We start from the raw sequence: 13524 nt of genomic DNA, 5'->3' as shown, positions 1-13524 counted from the left end.
AGTGACTATATTTGGAAAGACAGTGAATCCCAGATTCACCTGCCCAAACCTTTTTTCTAGTCTGGTCTTAGAGCCAGTCCTCCTCTGCTCAAAGGTGAGTCCTCAGAGAAAAAGGCTTTGGGAAAGGTTTACAGGTCCTCCTTGGGAGGAGGCTGCACAGAGCAGCAGCGGCTAGGTGCCCAGACTTGCCACCACCCAGACTAGCCACGGTTGGGGATCTGAACCCATGTGGCAACTCCATCCATATCCCACACGTATGTGCCCTAAGGACACAACCCCTGGTCCACATACCTAGTCAATAGCAGCAGCAGCAGCAGGAGCCCCAGTGCGCCCACCACAGACAACGCCCAGCTGTGCCCAAGGAAACAGCTGTGGGGCCCTGTGCTATGGGCACAAGGAGCCTCTGCTTCCTCCACAGCCACTCTGTGGGCACAGTTTCAGCGTGGAGAGCATGCCACCTTCAAAGGTTTACAAGGTCCTCTTCGAGAGGAGTCAGTGGCCAGGCACCACACTTTGCCACCATCCAGACTCACCATGGCCTGGACCCGAACCCATGTGCACCCCGCCCCGGTCCCTGTGTACCCACAGAGGTGACACCCAGACCCACACGCCTGCAACAAACACTTGTGGGGCCTCTGTGCACCTGGCACGAACCCAGCCTGAACCTGTGCGCCCGACAGGACCCAGCCTGGACGCTGTACCACCGCCCTGTGACCACCACTGGCCCAGCAGGGCTCTTGCCCCTGCCGTGTCAACACAGTCTGATCAACCACTGCGGTGCTGCCACGTCCGCCCTAGAGCCCAGCTGCTCAGCTCCACCGCCAGGGCTCAGGGGCGGGAGCTGCGCTAAAGGCCGGGAGGTGCCTGCAGCCTTCCCTGACCTGGACCTACTGAACTGAGGACCTGAGGAGACTGAAGAGGCTGCAGATCTGTAGGTGAGACGGGAGGGACTGGGACTGAGAGAGGTGGCCTCGAGGGCACTGGCTGTGGAGACTGTGAGTGGGTGTGGGTGCCGCTATGGACGCCTGGGGCTGAAGTCCCTGGATAGAATAGCCCTAGCATCCCGTCATCATGAAGCCTGGGGAGTTCCTCCTGACCAGTGGGAAGGGCCACACAATGGAGCTCACTAAACAATGAATACACTTAACATTAATAGGGGGGGAGGGGCTTTTATTTCTTGGAGGAACTCCTGTGGGTGAGCAGCAAGGGGGCTGGACAGTAGGTCCAGGGAGATCAGCCCTGCCCACCTGGAATGAAGGAGAAGTCCTCTCTTCCCCCTCCTCATCCTACCCACCCCTCCACCTCACCCCAACACACACACACACACACACACACACACACACACACACAGCAAAACAGCTGCTTCTAACCAGACCTACAGCAACCTAAGGCAGTGGGGAACACCCTGAGGCAGGAAATCTCTGCCCCTGCAGGTGACAGAGGAGGTGCCAGAAAACGAGACAGAGCTGAGGCATTAGAAGGAGAGAAGTGGCCTGCCCCCATCCACACCCCTTCTACAAACCGCTAACACTATCCCCAACACAACCTGGTCAAACCATCCTGGCCAAGACCAGGATGTCCCTGCAGAGCCCAGCTCCATGGGGGAAGGGAGCAGAGCTTAGAACAGGGACAAGCAAGATGTGAGACCCCAGGCAGAACCAGCCTCTGAGCTAAGGAGTTGACACCTGCTGGACTACTAGGGGCTTCAACCTATCGACCTCAATCAGGTTGCCCAGGACCAGAAAGGGACAGCAATTCACATTGACCTGCACCAGAGAAGCTTCCAGGGGAGCCAGGATAGACACACCAACGGACCAGATTCAACAACATCAGAGCAAAACCCCGCGAGCTCCACAATAGCAGATCCAACGGATTTTCACTGTGTGAGTGTGAGCAGTTCTGTTTTTTGTCAGTGTGTGTATGTGTAATTTTTATGTATATTTGTCTCCCCTCCCCCCCATTTTTCTTTCTTTCTTTTTTTATGCATATCTCCAATTTCTCTCTTCCCTTTGGTTCTATTCTACTTTTGTCTATTCTTATTGTTATAATTAATTTTCCTTATTTTATTGTGCTTTTCTCTTTTTTCTCATTTTACTTTTTCTATCTATATGTTACATCCATTATCACTATATTTTAAATTCACTATTATTATTTCACTTATTTTCTGTTTCCTTCTCTTTTCTCCTCTTATACTAGTTCTTATAGCTTCCTCCTTGCTTCCATATAGCCATTTTTTGTCGTCTTCTTTCTCCCTTTTTCTTGAAATCCCCTGTCTTTGGCCACGTGTCTTTTAGTATTCTCTTTATTTTTCCTTTGCTTTGCATCCTCTTCTTTTTCCTTCTTAGTCTTTCCTATTGTTATTGCACTAAGTAGCTTGATTTTCATGGCATTTTTGGTGTGTTCCTGTTGTGTCTTGTTCTATTCTGTCAGCACCTACATAACAGCTGGCACAACATTGAGGTTGAACCTCATTGGCAGTAAGTCAGAGGGCAGATCTCTTCCCATGATCAGGACATCAACAATCAAGTCCCAATTACAACAGGAGAGCCCAAGTAACACACAAGGGGCATTCCTAGAGTATTCAGCTCTGGTGAATAAAGACTGCATCACTGGACCCCCTCAAGAAACTTTCTATAATACATAAAGCCATTCCACAAAAACTGAGAGGCATAACAGTTCTATCTGTTATGGATTTTCCATTAGAATGTCAACTGACTTTTCAATTGGAAAAACTTCAGGCCAGAAGCGAATGACATGAAGTAATCAAAGTAATGAAAAGCCTATCATCAAAATTCATCAAAGGACAAGTGCTGGAGAGGATGTGGAGAAAAGGAACCCTCCTTCACTGCTGGTGGGAATGCAGACTGGTGCAGCCACTGTGGAAAACAGTATGGCATTTCCTCAAAAAATTAAAAGTGGAACTGCCATTTCACCCCGTAAGCAACCCTATGTTCATAGCAGCACAATTTACAATAGCTAAGATTTGGAAACAGCCTAAATGACCATCAGCAGATGAGTAGATTAGAAAACTGTGGTACACAATGGAATATTATGCTGCTGAAAAAAAAAAAAAAAAAGAAGAAGAAGAAGGAATTCTTACCATATGCAACAGCATGGATGGAACTGGAGAGCATTATGCTAAGTGAAATAAGCCAGTCAATGGAAGATAAATACCACATAATCTCACTCATTTGTAGAATATAAAGAACATTATAAACTGATGAACAAAAATAGATACAGAGGCAAAGAAGCACCAAACAGACTGTCAAACTACAGTGGGAAGGCAGACAAAGGTTGGGGGAAGAGGAGGGTAAGAGACCAACCAAAGGACTTGCATGCATGCATATAAGCAAAACTAATGGACACAAGACAGGGGAGCGAGGGGGGTTTGAGTATGAGGGTGTGTGCCAGGGGGTAGGAGAGGCCGGGGGGAGGTCAATGGGGAAAAAAGGAGAGACATATGTACTACTATTTGTAATTCTTTAAACAAAAATAATAAAATAATGAAATGCAAGGGCCTAAATCCAAGACTACTGTATCCAGCAAGGCTATCACTTAACATCAACGGTGAAATAAAGAGCGTTCCAGACAAAAAAAAAAAAAAAAAAAAAATAGGTTAAAGGAGTACATTACCATCAAACCAGCAATGCAAGAACTATTAACAGGACTGCTTTAAGAAGAAGAAAAGGAGAGAAAGAAGATCATAAGCATAAATAAAATAACAATGGCAATAAAAAAAAACCTATCAATAATAACCTTGAATGTAAATGGATTAAATGCTCCAGTAAAAATACATAGGTGACTGAATGGATAAGAAAACATGACCCATATATATGCTGTCTACAAGAGACCCACCTCAGAACAAAAGATCACACAGACTGAGATTGAAGGGATGGAAAAATATATTCCATGCAAATGAAAAGGGGAAAAAAGCTGGCATAGTAATACATCAGACAAAATAGATGTCAAAACAAAGGCCATAACAAGAGACAGAACCACTACACAATGCTAAAGAGAATGATTCAACAAGAAAATATAAACCTTGTAAACATATATGCACCCAATATAGGAGCACGCAAGTTCATAAAAAAAAAATTAAAAAAAAAAAACTCTCAATGGACTGTAAGGGAGAAATTAATAGCAATCCTGTCGTAGTAAGGACTTTAGCACTCCACTGACACCACTGGATAGATATTCCAGGGGAAAAAAATCAACAAGGAAAAAGGGGCCTTAAATGACACACTGGATCAGATGGATCTAACTTATATTTATAGAACATTTCACCCCAAAGCAACAGAATATATTATACATTCTTCTCAAGCGCACATGGACTCAAAGATAAGACCACATGTTAGAACACAAAACAAGCCTATACAATTTCAAGAAGACTGATATAATACCAAGCATCTTCTCATACCACAATGGCATAAAGTTAGAAATCAACTATAATAGCCAAAACTGGTTTGGCTCAATGGATAGAGCGTTGGCTTGGGGACTGAAAGGTCCCGGGCTTGATTCTGGTCAAGGGCATGTACCTTGGTTGTGGGCACATCCCCAGTGGGGGGTGTGCAAGAGGCAGCTGATCGATGACTCTCTCATCGATGTTTCTAACTCTCTATCTCTCTCCCTTCCTCTCTGTACAAAATCAATAAAATATATTTTTTTAAAATCAACTATAATAGTAAAACTCAAAAACACTCAAATACATGAAGGCTAAATAGCCTGTTATTTAAACAATAAATGGGATACCAATGAGATCAAGCACAAAATTAAAAACTTTCTGGAAACCAATGAAAATGAACATACAATCATGCAAAATCTATGGGACATGGTGAAAACAGTCCTGAGAGGGAAGTTTATAGAATTACAGGCCTACCTCAAGAAACAAGAAAAACCACTAATAAACTATCTAACCCTACAATTAATTGAATTAGAAATAAAATAGCAAGAAAAGTCCAGAGGAAGTAAAAGGAAGGAAATAATAAAGATCAGAGTGGAAATCAATGACATAGAGAATAAAAAATAAAATAGTACAAAAGATCAATGAATCCAAGAGCTGGCACTTTGAAAAGATAAACACGATTGATGAACCCCTAGCCAGGCTCATGAAGAAAGAGAGGAACCAAATAAACAAAATGAGAAATGAAAGTGGCATTATAAAAATGGACACTACAGAAATATGAAGGATCATAAGCAAATACTATGAATAGCTATATGTCAACAAACTGGACAATCTAGATGAATTCCTAGAAATATATCTTTCAAAACTCAATCAGGAAGAATCAGAAAACCTGAATAGGCCAATAACAACTGATGAAATAGAAGCAGTAATTTAAAAACTCCCAGCAAACAAAAGGCCTTCATTGAATGGGTTTACAGGAGAATTTTACCAAACATTCAAAGAAGAACTAACACCTATCCTCCTCAAACTATTCCAAAATATTCAAGAGGAAGAAACACTTTCAAGCTTTTTTAATAAAGCCAGCATTATCTTAATTCCAAAAATAGATAAAGACACTACAAAGAAAAAACAATACAGGCCAGTATTCCTAATAAGCACAGGTGTTAAAATCCTCAACAAAATGTTAGCTAATCAGATCCAGCAATATACTAAAAAGATCATACACCATGATCAAATGGGATTTATTCTGGGGATACAAGGCTGGTACAATATTCACAAATCAATAAATGTGATACATCACAAACAAACTGAAAGATAAAAATCACATGAAAATATCAAAGATAAAGGAAAAGTATTTGACAAAACCCTTTTTCAATAAAAACTTTCGGGAAAGTGGGAATAGAGGGGTCATATCTCAACATAACAAAGGCCATATATAACAAACCTATAGCCAGCATAATACTCAATGGTCAACAACTAACAGTTTTTCTTTTAAGAGCAGAAAGAAGATAAGAATGTCTGCTTTCACCACTTCTATTCAACAGTAATGGATGTCCTAGCCATAGCAATCAGAGAAGAAATAAAAGGCACCCAAATTGGGAAAGGAGGAAATAAAATTGACATTATTTGCATATGACATGATATTGTACATAGAAAATCCTAAAGACTCCACTAGAAAACCACTAGATTTAATAAATGAATTTGGCAAGGCAGCATACTACAAAATCAAAATCCAGAAATCTATGACATTTTTATACACCAATAATGAACTCTCAAAAAGAGAAACTAAAAAAGCAATCCCAATTACCATTGCAACAACAACAAAAAAATAAGAATCTGAGGAATAAACCTAACTAAGGAGGTAAAAAACCTATACTTGGAAAACTATAGGACATTGAAAAGGAAATAGAGGAAGATAGGAACAAATGGAAGTGTATAACATATTCATGGATTAGAAGAATTAACAGCATTAACATCATTATACTACCCAAAGCAATCTATGGATTCAACACAATCTCTATTAAAATACCAATGGCATACTTCACAGACCTAGAACAAATACTCCAAAAATGTATTGATATATTGAACCATAAAAGACTCAGAATAGCTGTGGCAATATTGAGAAAGAACAAAGTAAAAGGGATCATAATCCCAGATATCAAACTATACTTTAATAGAAAAACCACTAATAAACTAGCTAACCCTCCATTATAACCAAAACAGCCTGGTACTGGCACAAGAAAAGGCATATAGACCAATGGATCAGAACAGAGACTCCAGAAATTGACCCACACTATTATGGTCAACTATCAATAATATTTGACAAAGGAAGCAAGAATATACAATGGAGTAAAGACAGTCTCTTCAACAAATGGTGCTGGGAAAACTGGACAGATGCATGCAAAACGATGAAACTAGACCACCAACTTACACCATACACAAGAATAAACTCAAGATGGATAAAATGCTTAAATATAATTCATGAAACTATAAAATTCTTACAGGAGAACATAGGCAGTAAAATCTCAGACATCTTACATAGCAATATGCTTATGGATATATCTCCTCAGGCAAAGAAAACTAAGGGGGGGGAAATACATAGGACTACATCAAAATAAAAAGTTTCTGCACAGCAAAAGAAACCACCATCAAAATGAAAAGGGAACCCATGATATGGGAGAACATATTTGCCAATTATACATCTGATAAGGGGTTAATATCCAAAATATATAAAATACCCATACATAACAACAAAAGACAAACAATCCAATTAAAAAATAAAGACCTGAATAGACATTTCGCCAAAGAGAATATACAATGGCCAAGAGACATATGAAAAAAATTCTCAGTCATTAATCATCAGAAAATGCAAATTAAACACACAATAAGATATCACCTCACACCAGTCAGAATGGCTATCATAAAAAAATCAACAAACAACAAGTGCTGATGAGGAAACCGGAAAAGTGAACACTACTAGTTTACTGCTGGTGGGAATGCAGATTGGTGCAGCCACTATGGAAAACAGTATAGTTTCCTCAAAAAATGATGAATGGAACTTCTGTTTGACCCAGTGATCCCACTTCTGGGAATATAGCCTAAAAATCCTGAAACACCAATCAGAAAGAATGTATGCACCCCTATGTTCATAGCAGCATTATTACCTATAGCCAAGATTTGGAAAAAGCCCAAGGGTCCATCAGTAGATGAATGGATATAAAAACTGTGGGATGGAATATTATGCAGCTGTAAAAATGAGGTATATCTTACCCTTTGGGACAGCATGGATGGACCTAAGAATATTATGCTCAGTGAAATAAGCCAATCTAAGAAAGACAAATATCACATGATTTTACTTATTTGTGGAACAAAATGAATTGACAAATAAAATAAGATCCAAAGCCTGGAGGCATGGAACAGACTAACATACCCTGATGTGGGGGTTGGGAGATGCGAAGAGAGAAACCAAAGAACTTATATACCTTCATGCATAGCCCATGGACATGGCAAAAGGGTGGTAAAGACTTGGTGCGGGGGCGGGGGGGGGAAGCGAAGGGGTTAGCATAGGGGCTGGGAGGAGGGCAGTAATGGATGGGTAACTGGGAGAATACTGTAATACTACCAACAATAAAAGATATACATTAAAAAATTAGAGAGATAAGCAATTGATTCATTTTCTTAATCTATAAAATTTATGATAGTAATTTGATATTTTTACTGCTTTATTACTCAGATTTCTAAGATCATTTTCAAAATTGTTCTCTATGCAAAGAAATAAACCATATAGGGCAGATATACCTACTATATACATTTTTCATATAGAAAATTTTAAATCTTCTTTAAGTATACAGAAGTAAAATGAACAAACTAGAAAGGAATGGGTCATTATTTAATTGACAAGAAAATCTACTTCCTTCCATGTAAGAAATACATAAAATATAAGGTTTTTCTTCAGATATAATGTGTGCAGCCTATTAGCAATTCCAGGAGAATCTATTGGATCATGAAACTAAAGAGACAACAGAATTAAAATGCAAGTACAAGAATGAGGGCAGCCCCAGAGGACTCAAGAACTGGAATTGGAGTCTCCATACTCATTGTTCCTTTTTCCTCCATTTCTGCTGGTCCCAATTTGATTCTACTCTCCCCTGCAGACAGCCAAGAAATAGAGAAAGAATGCACCACAAGTCTCTGTTTCTTGTTCTTCAAACACCAACACACAGAAACATTAATGTTCTTTGTCCTCATTGCCAAAGGAGATGGTTTTAACAAGCAAGCTTGGGTCACCCGCTTGGACCAATCATTGGGACCAGGCAAATAGATGCTATAATTGGCTAAGTCTGGATCATATGTTCACGCCTGTGGCCAGGGGCTTGGGTAAGAAACTGTGATTGGCAGCCCCATCCCAATCACAAGATCCAAGTGGAAGAGGAACATTTCCCCAAAGGGAGAGAGGATGGTGCCGAAGAGACATAAACAACAGATGTCCATCCACTTGCCACAGCCAACTCCAGGCTCAGGTGGCTCCTCAGATGCCAGTCCAATTCGTTTTTGCTCCTCAAGTGCCCAAATCATCTCCACCCAGCTCCTAGCTGTCTCCCGGAGGAGAAGAGCTCTGGGCCTGTCTTGAGCAAATCATTTTACATAAATATCGTATGGATGGTGCAGAGGATTTCACCCTCACTTAATTAGTTGTGCACTATTTATGCTTATGGGACACCATGATGGATTTCTCCTTTTATCCGTGTAGCCTGGGCATAGGACTCATTAAAAGGACTCATGTACTGCCCTTTGCTAATTATGGTGGGTGATTCTAACAGGCAGCAGAAAGCAGAGCCTGTGGACCTGCAAAGAACAATTTATCTCTCCACATTTCTGTAGAATCATCCTAGGTCCCAGTCTCCCCTCTGAGCCTTTCACTGCTCTGTCCTCTCAGCAGGTACAAAAACCCTCAGCTAGCAAGCTCATCCAAGATGATGTGGATGTACCTTATTGGGTTAGTACATTAAGAATCAAAAAGTGGATTTGATAAGGAAAACCTTGGTTAACCCAATGCTACAAAACTCAGAGAGCAGATAGGCTAGTAGGCATCATAGTTGATTGACAAGGACTCAGGAGAAATATGGGGAATGCTTTCCAAGTCATACTGTCCATGCTGACCATTACTACCAATGTTTCAGTGCCTCGGACCAAAATAAGGGCCCTCCTCAAACTCTGGAGTCAGATAGTCCTATGTCTAAACACAGATTTCATATGGATCAACAGTCAAGTTTGAGTTTACTTCCCTAACATATCTGCTCCATGGCCAACTTGTCTGTATGTTGGGGATGATAGTTACTGACTCATAAAACTATTGGGAGAATTTTAGAAAGACAATGCATGTGAAATACGCAGCCCACTGTGTGCACATAGAAAGAGCTCAATGTTAGCTCCCCTTGCTTTCACACCTCAAAGGTGAAAACTCCTTAAGGGCAGGGACAATGTCTATATTTTAAGTAAATATTAAAGGTTTTGACACAGAAAATGGCATGCTAGTGTTTGATGAATGAATGAAGGAATGAATGAACCAGACTGCTGCTACTTCCACAGTTTCTTCAGGGGTGTTCCATTTAGCCTGGTCTCCACAATAATTCTGGGTTTAGATGTGATATCTTCCTTAAGCCTCAATTCATGACAAGGTGGTATTGTGTTGGCCTCAGAGATCCAAGGGCCATGTTTCCCACACTCCCTGACACATAGCACTGCCCCGAGAATTTGGGGGGAGACCCAAGTTCAGCTACGAACCTGGGTTCCACTTCCACTGAATTGGTTTCTTTTAGAGATCATTCCTCTATGCTGCAGGGATTTATTTCTCCTTTGTGCACCATATCACCCCCAATAAGTACCCCAACCCATCACTCCCCAAATTACTACTGCCAGCCTAAGTGGACAGAAAATGTTATCAAAGCTTTCAGGGAAGGGATTTCATGAGAGCATTTCAAATGATTTAACATCAGCTACTTCCACTCTCAAAAGCCACAGAATCTCTCATCAGCTGCCTGCCTACCCAGTTTCTAGCTTCCAGGCATGTTTCCCTCTCCCCATTTTCATGCCCTGATCTTCTCTCTGCTGTCTGCTCTTCTCCATCCCCCCAAAGTGCCCTATTGCCCCTTGTCCTCCTGCTGCCTCTCTGCAGACCAGTCCCTTGGGCCACACATTCCACACCAGAGAGAACTGTAAATGCAAATTCTCTCACAAGTTCTGAATGTCTTTCTCACCTCTGGAGCCAGCTATGAGAACAATTACTATTATACAAAATACTTCCTCCCTCTGATTATTCTGTTTTAACACAATCCCTGGCTAATAAGTGGGGTCTGAGTTCTTTGGCTTTGTTCCTTAGAGCATCCTTTTTATTATTTTGGAAAACATTCCAGTCTCTGTCACCATCATGGGTGACAGCACCTCCAACCTTAGTCTCATTCAATTGGGCAGGTAGGTTTCGAGTGGCCAAAGATAAACCTGAATGAACTCCAGGCTGGAGTAACTCAGAACTAAGAACACTGACATTCTAGGGTTGGGTTCAATGAATTACAGTCCTTCCTGCCAACTTTTCTTTTCCAGCCTTGACTATTCATGGCCTGCGCTGGTAGACACTGACATTGACCTTATCAAGTCTTTGTTCATCTAATATGGGTATTGGCCCAAATTAAGCTTCAAAGTCTAGAAACAGGAGAGGAAGAAACATTTATGGAATGAGGGATATCGAACCCTCTCTAACTGCACCCTAACTCAAAGACTGACCTGTACCCATAAAAGCCTAATATCTCCATCTGTCAGTATGGAAGTCAGGCTTTTCCAAAGAAATAGAACCAATAGGATGTGTATATGTGTATGGTCAGAGAGAAAGAAAGAAAAAGAAAAGCCTTATTAGGAATACTCCCAGGATTATAGACGCTGGCAGTCCAAAGAACTACAGTTAGCCAGCTGGAGACCAGGGAGAGCTAGCGACATAAGTTCCAGTCCTTGTCAAAGGCCTAAGAACCAGAGAGCAGATGGTATAGTTCCAGTCCAAAACCAGCCACTCAAGACCCAAGAAGAACCAATGGTTCGGCTCAAGTCCAAAAAATAAAGACGCATTTCCCAGCTGGAGGAGTTCCCCTTATCAGCAGGAAGGTCAGCCTTTTGTTCCAATCAGGACTTCAACTGAATGATTGGATGAGGCCCAGCTGCATTAGGGAGAGCACTGCGCTTCAGTCTGTTCATTTCCATGGTCACTGTACCCCTAAACAGCCTCACAGACACACCCAGAATAATCTTTAACCAATATCTTGGCACCCGGTGGCCCAGTCAAGTTAACATAAAATTAGCCATCACACCCAGTTTCTCTTCCTTTGTAACGGGCATACTGCTAGCCACACTGATGAAGCAAACTGAAAGAGCGCTAACTAGCTAACAGAGGTCTTGGTTCTGACCCTCCTGCTTAGCGGTGTGTGACTTTGAGTCAATCACTCAACTTTGTGATACCGTTTTTTCCATTTGTTTAAAAAGAAAACAGAAAGCAGGAGATGTAATCGTATCTCCCTTACCTGCTTCTGAAGCGTTCCTGGTAAGAAGAGATCAACAACAGCTCTCAGCCCGGACTACACAATGCAATCACCTGGAGGAGTTAAATATTGATGAGCAAGCCACACCCCCAACCAATCAAATCAGGAGCTCTGGAGGCGGGACCCAGGCATCAGTAGGTAATGTTAAAGCTCCCAGGTGATGAATCCAATGAGCAGGCCAGGCTGAGAAGCACTGGGTTAAATGGTTTCACCTTTCCCCAAGTGTTCGGGATTATCATTACCGCTCTTCGCTTATTCTAGTCCCCGTGCAGCGAGAAGAGCTCACCTGGCTTGAGACTACAGTGCCCCACAAGGATAAGAGTGAGATCCAAGGCATTAGCAGAAAACATCTCAATGTTCTGAATCAATTCAGTTTACCTGAAAAATACGACCCTTAGCATTGCATATCCAAAGAACTGAAAAAGAAGAATACAAATATATCATCTATCCCCTGCCTTCAGCCAAAGTCATGCTTCAACCTTATGGGAGAGATTGGGCTTCATGAGTTCTCTGGGGTGGGGGTGAAGACTCCATCACCCACTACTACCCAGCTCTCTTTTGGATCCTCCCATGCAGGTAAGCCAGCTTCCATCTGGCTCTTGCCCATGTCTCACAATCCCTTTGCCCAATTATGAGTGACCCCCTACCCAGATCTATTCCAGAATATGCATAAGCTTGGAAGGCTTCCTGTATGCCACAGCCCCTTCCTTGACTGCCTTACTGACATGTCCTCAGTCATACTGGGCCCATGAAGGCAGGGAGAGCCCAGCACCCAGTAGGTGTGCCCACAGTTAGGCCTACACTGCCATGTGGCTGGCCTCAGACAATCCCGCTGGGTGAGCTGACTCCCCAGCTAGCTTATTAAGCTTATTTGGGATGAGGATGATGTGTGCTAGACCCTCCTTACTCAAAGTGTGCTCCAAAGAGCACACCATCAGCATCCCCTGGGCGCTTGTTAGGAAAACAGCATCTCGGGCTCCACCCCAGATCTTCTGAATTGGGATCCTCATTTTAACAAAGCACCCGGGTGATTTGTACACTTTAAATGGGTGGACTCATTAGTATATGAGTTATATCTTGATAAAAGTGTTTTTTAAAAGACATTTCGCCTACTTAATGGAGAATATAAAAGCATCTGATGGAAATGCTGGTTGACTTTACTGCTTTAATTTGACTGTTGTTTACTTACTTCAGATAGAACATAAGCTTCATGAGGACAAAATCTTGGTCAATTTTATTCACCCCTGGTTCTCCAGAGACTAAAACAAAGCCATACACTTAGCAGGTTCTTGAAAAAGCTTTGATGAATGAATAAACTAACAACAAATAAACATCTTAACCAACATTGGAAGCAAATGTTCTAAAGCAGCGGTCACCAATCTTTCAGACCTCACAGACCACCAGTGGTCCGAGGGCCACCAACTGGCAACCACTATTGAAGGAAGAAGCATCCCTCCGCCTTCCAAAGGCCTATAGGAGGGATGTTGGCATTCATGAAGAATAGCTTTCATCTGTGATATTGTCATCCATACGAAAACC

This window comes from Pipistrellus hanaki (genome assembly GCF_964339955.1).
Source record: "Pipistrellus hanaki genome assembly, chromosome: 4".
Classification (NCBI taxonomy): domain Eukaryota; kingdom Metazoa; phylum Chordata; class Mammalia; order Chiroptera; family Vespertilionidae; genus Pipistrellus; species Pipistrellus hanaki.
The sequence above is the reverse complement of the archived record's forward strand: the minus strand, read 5'-3'. Positions refer to the sequence as shown.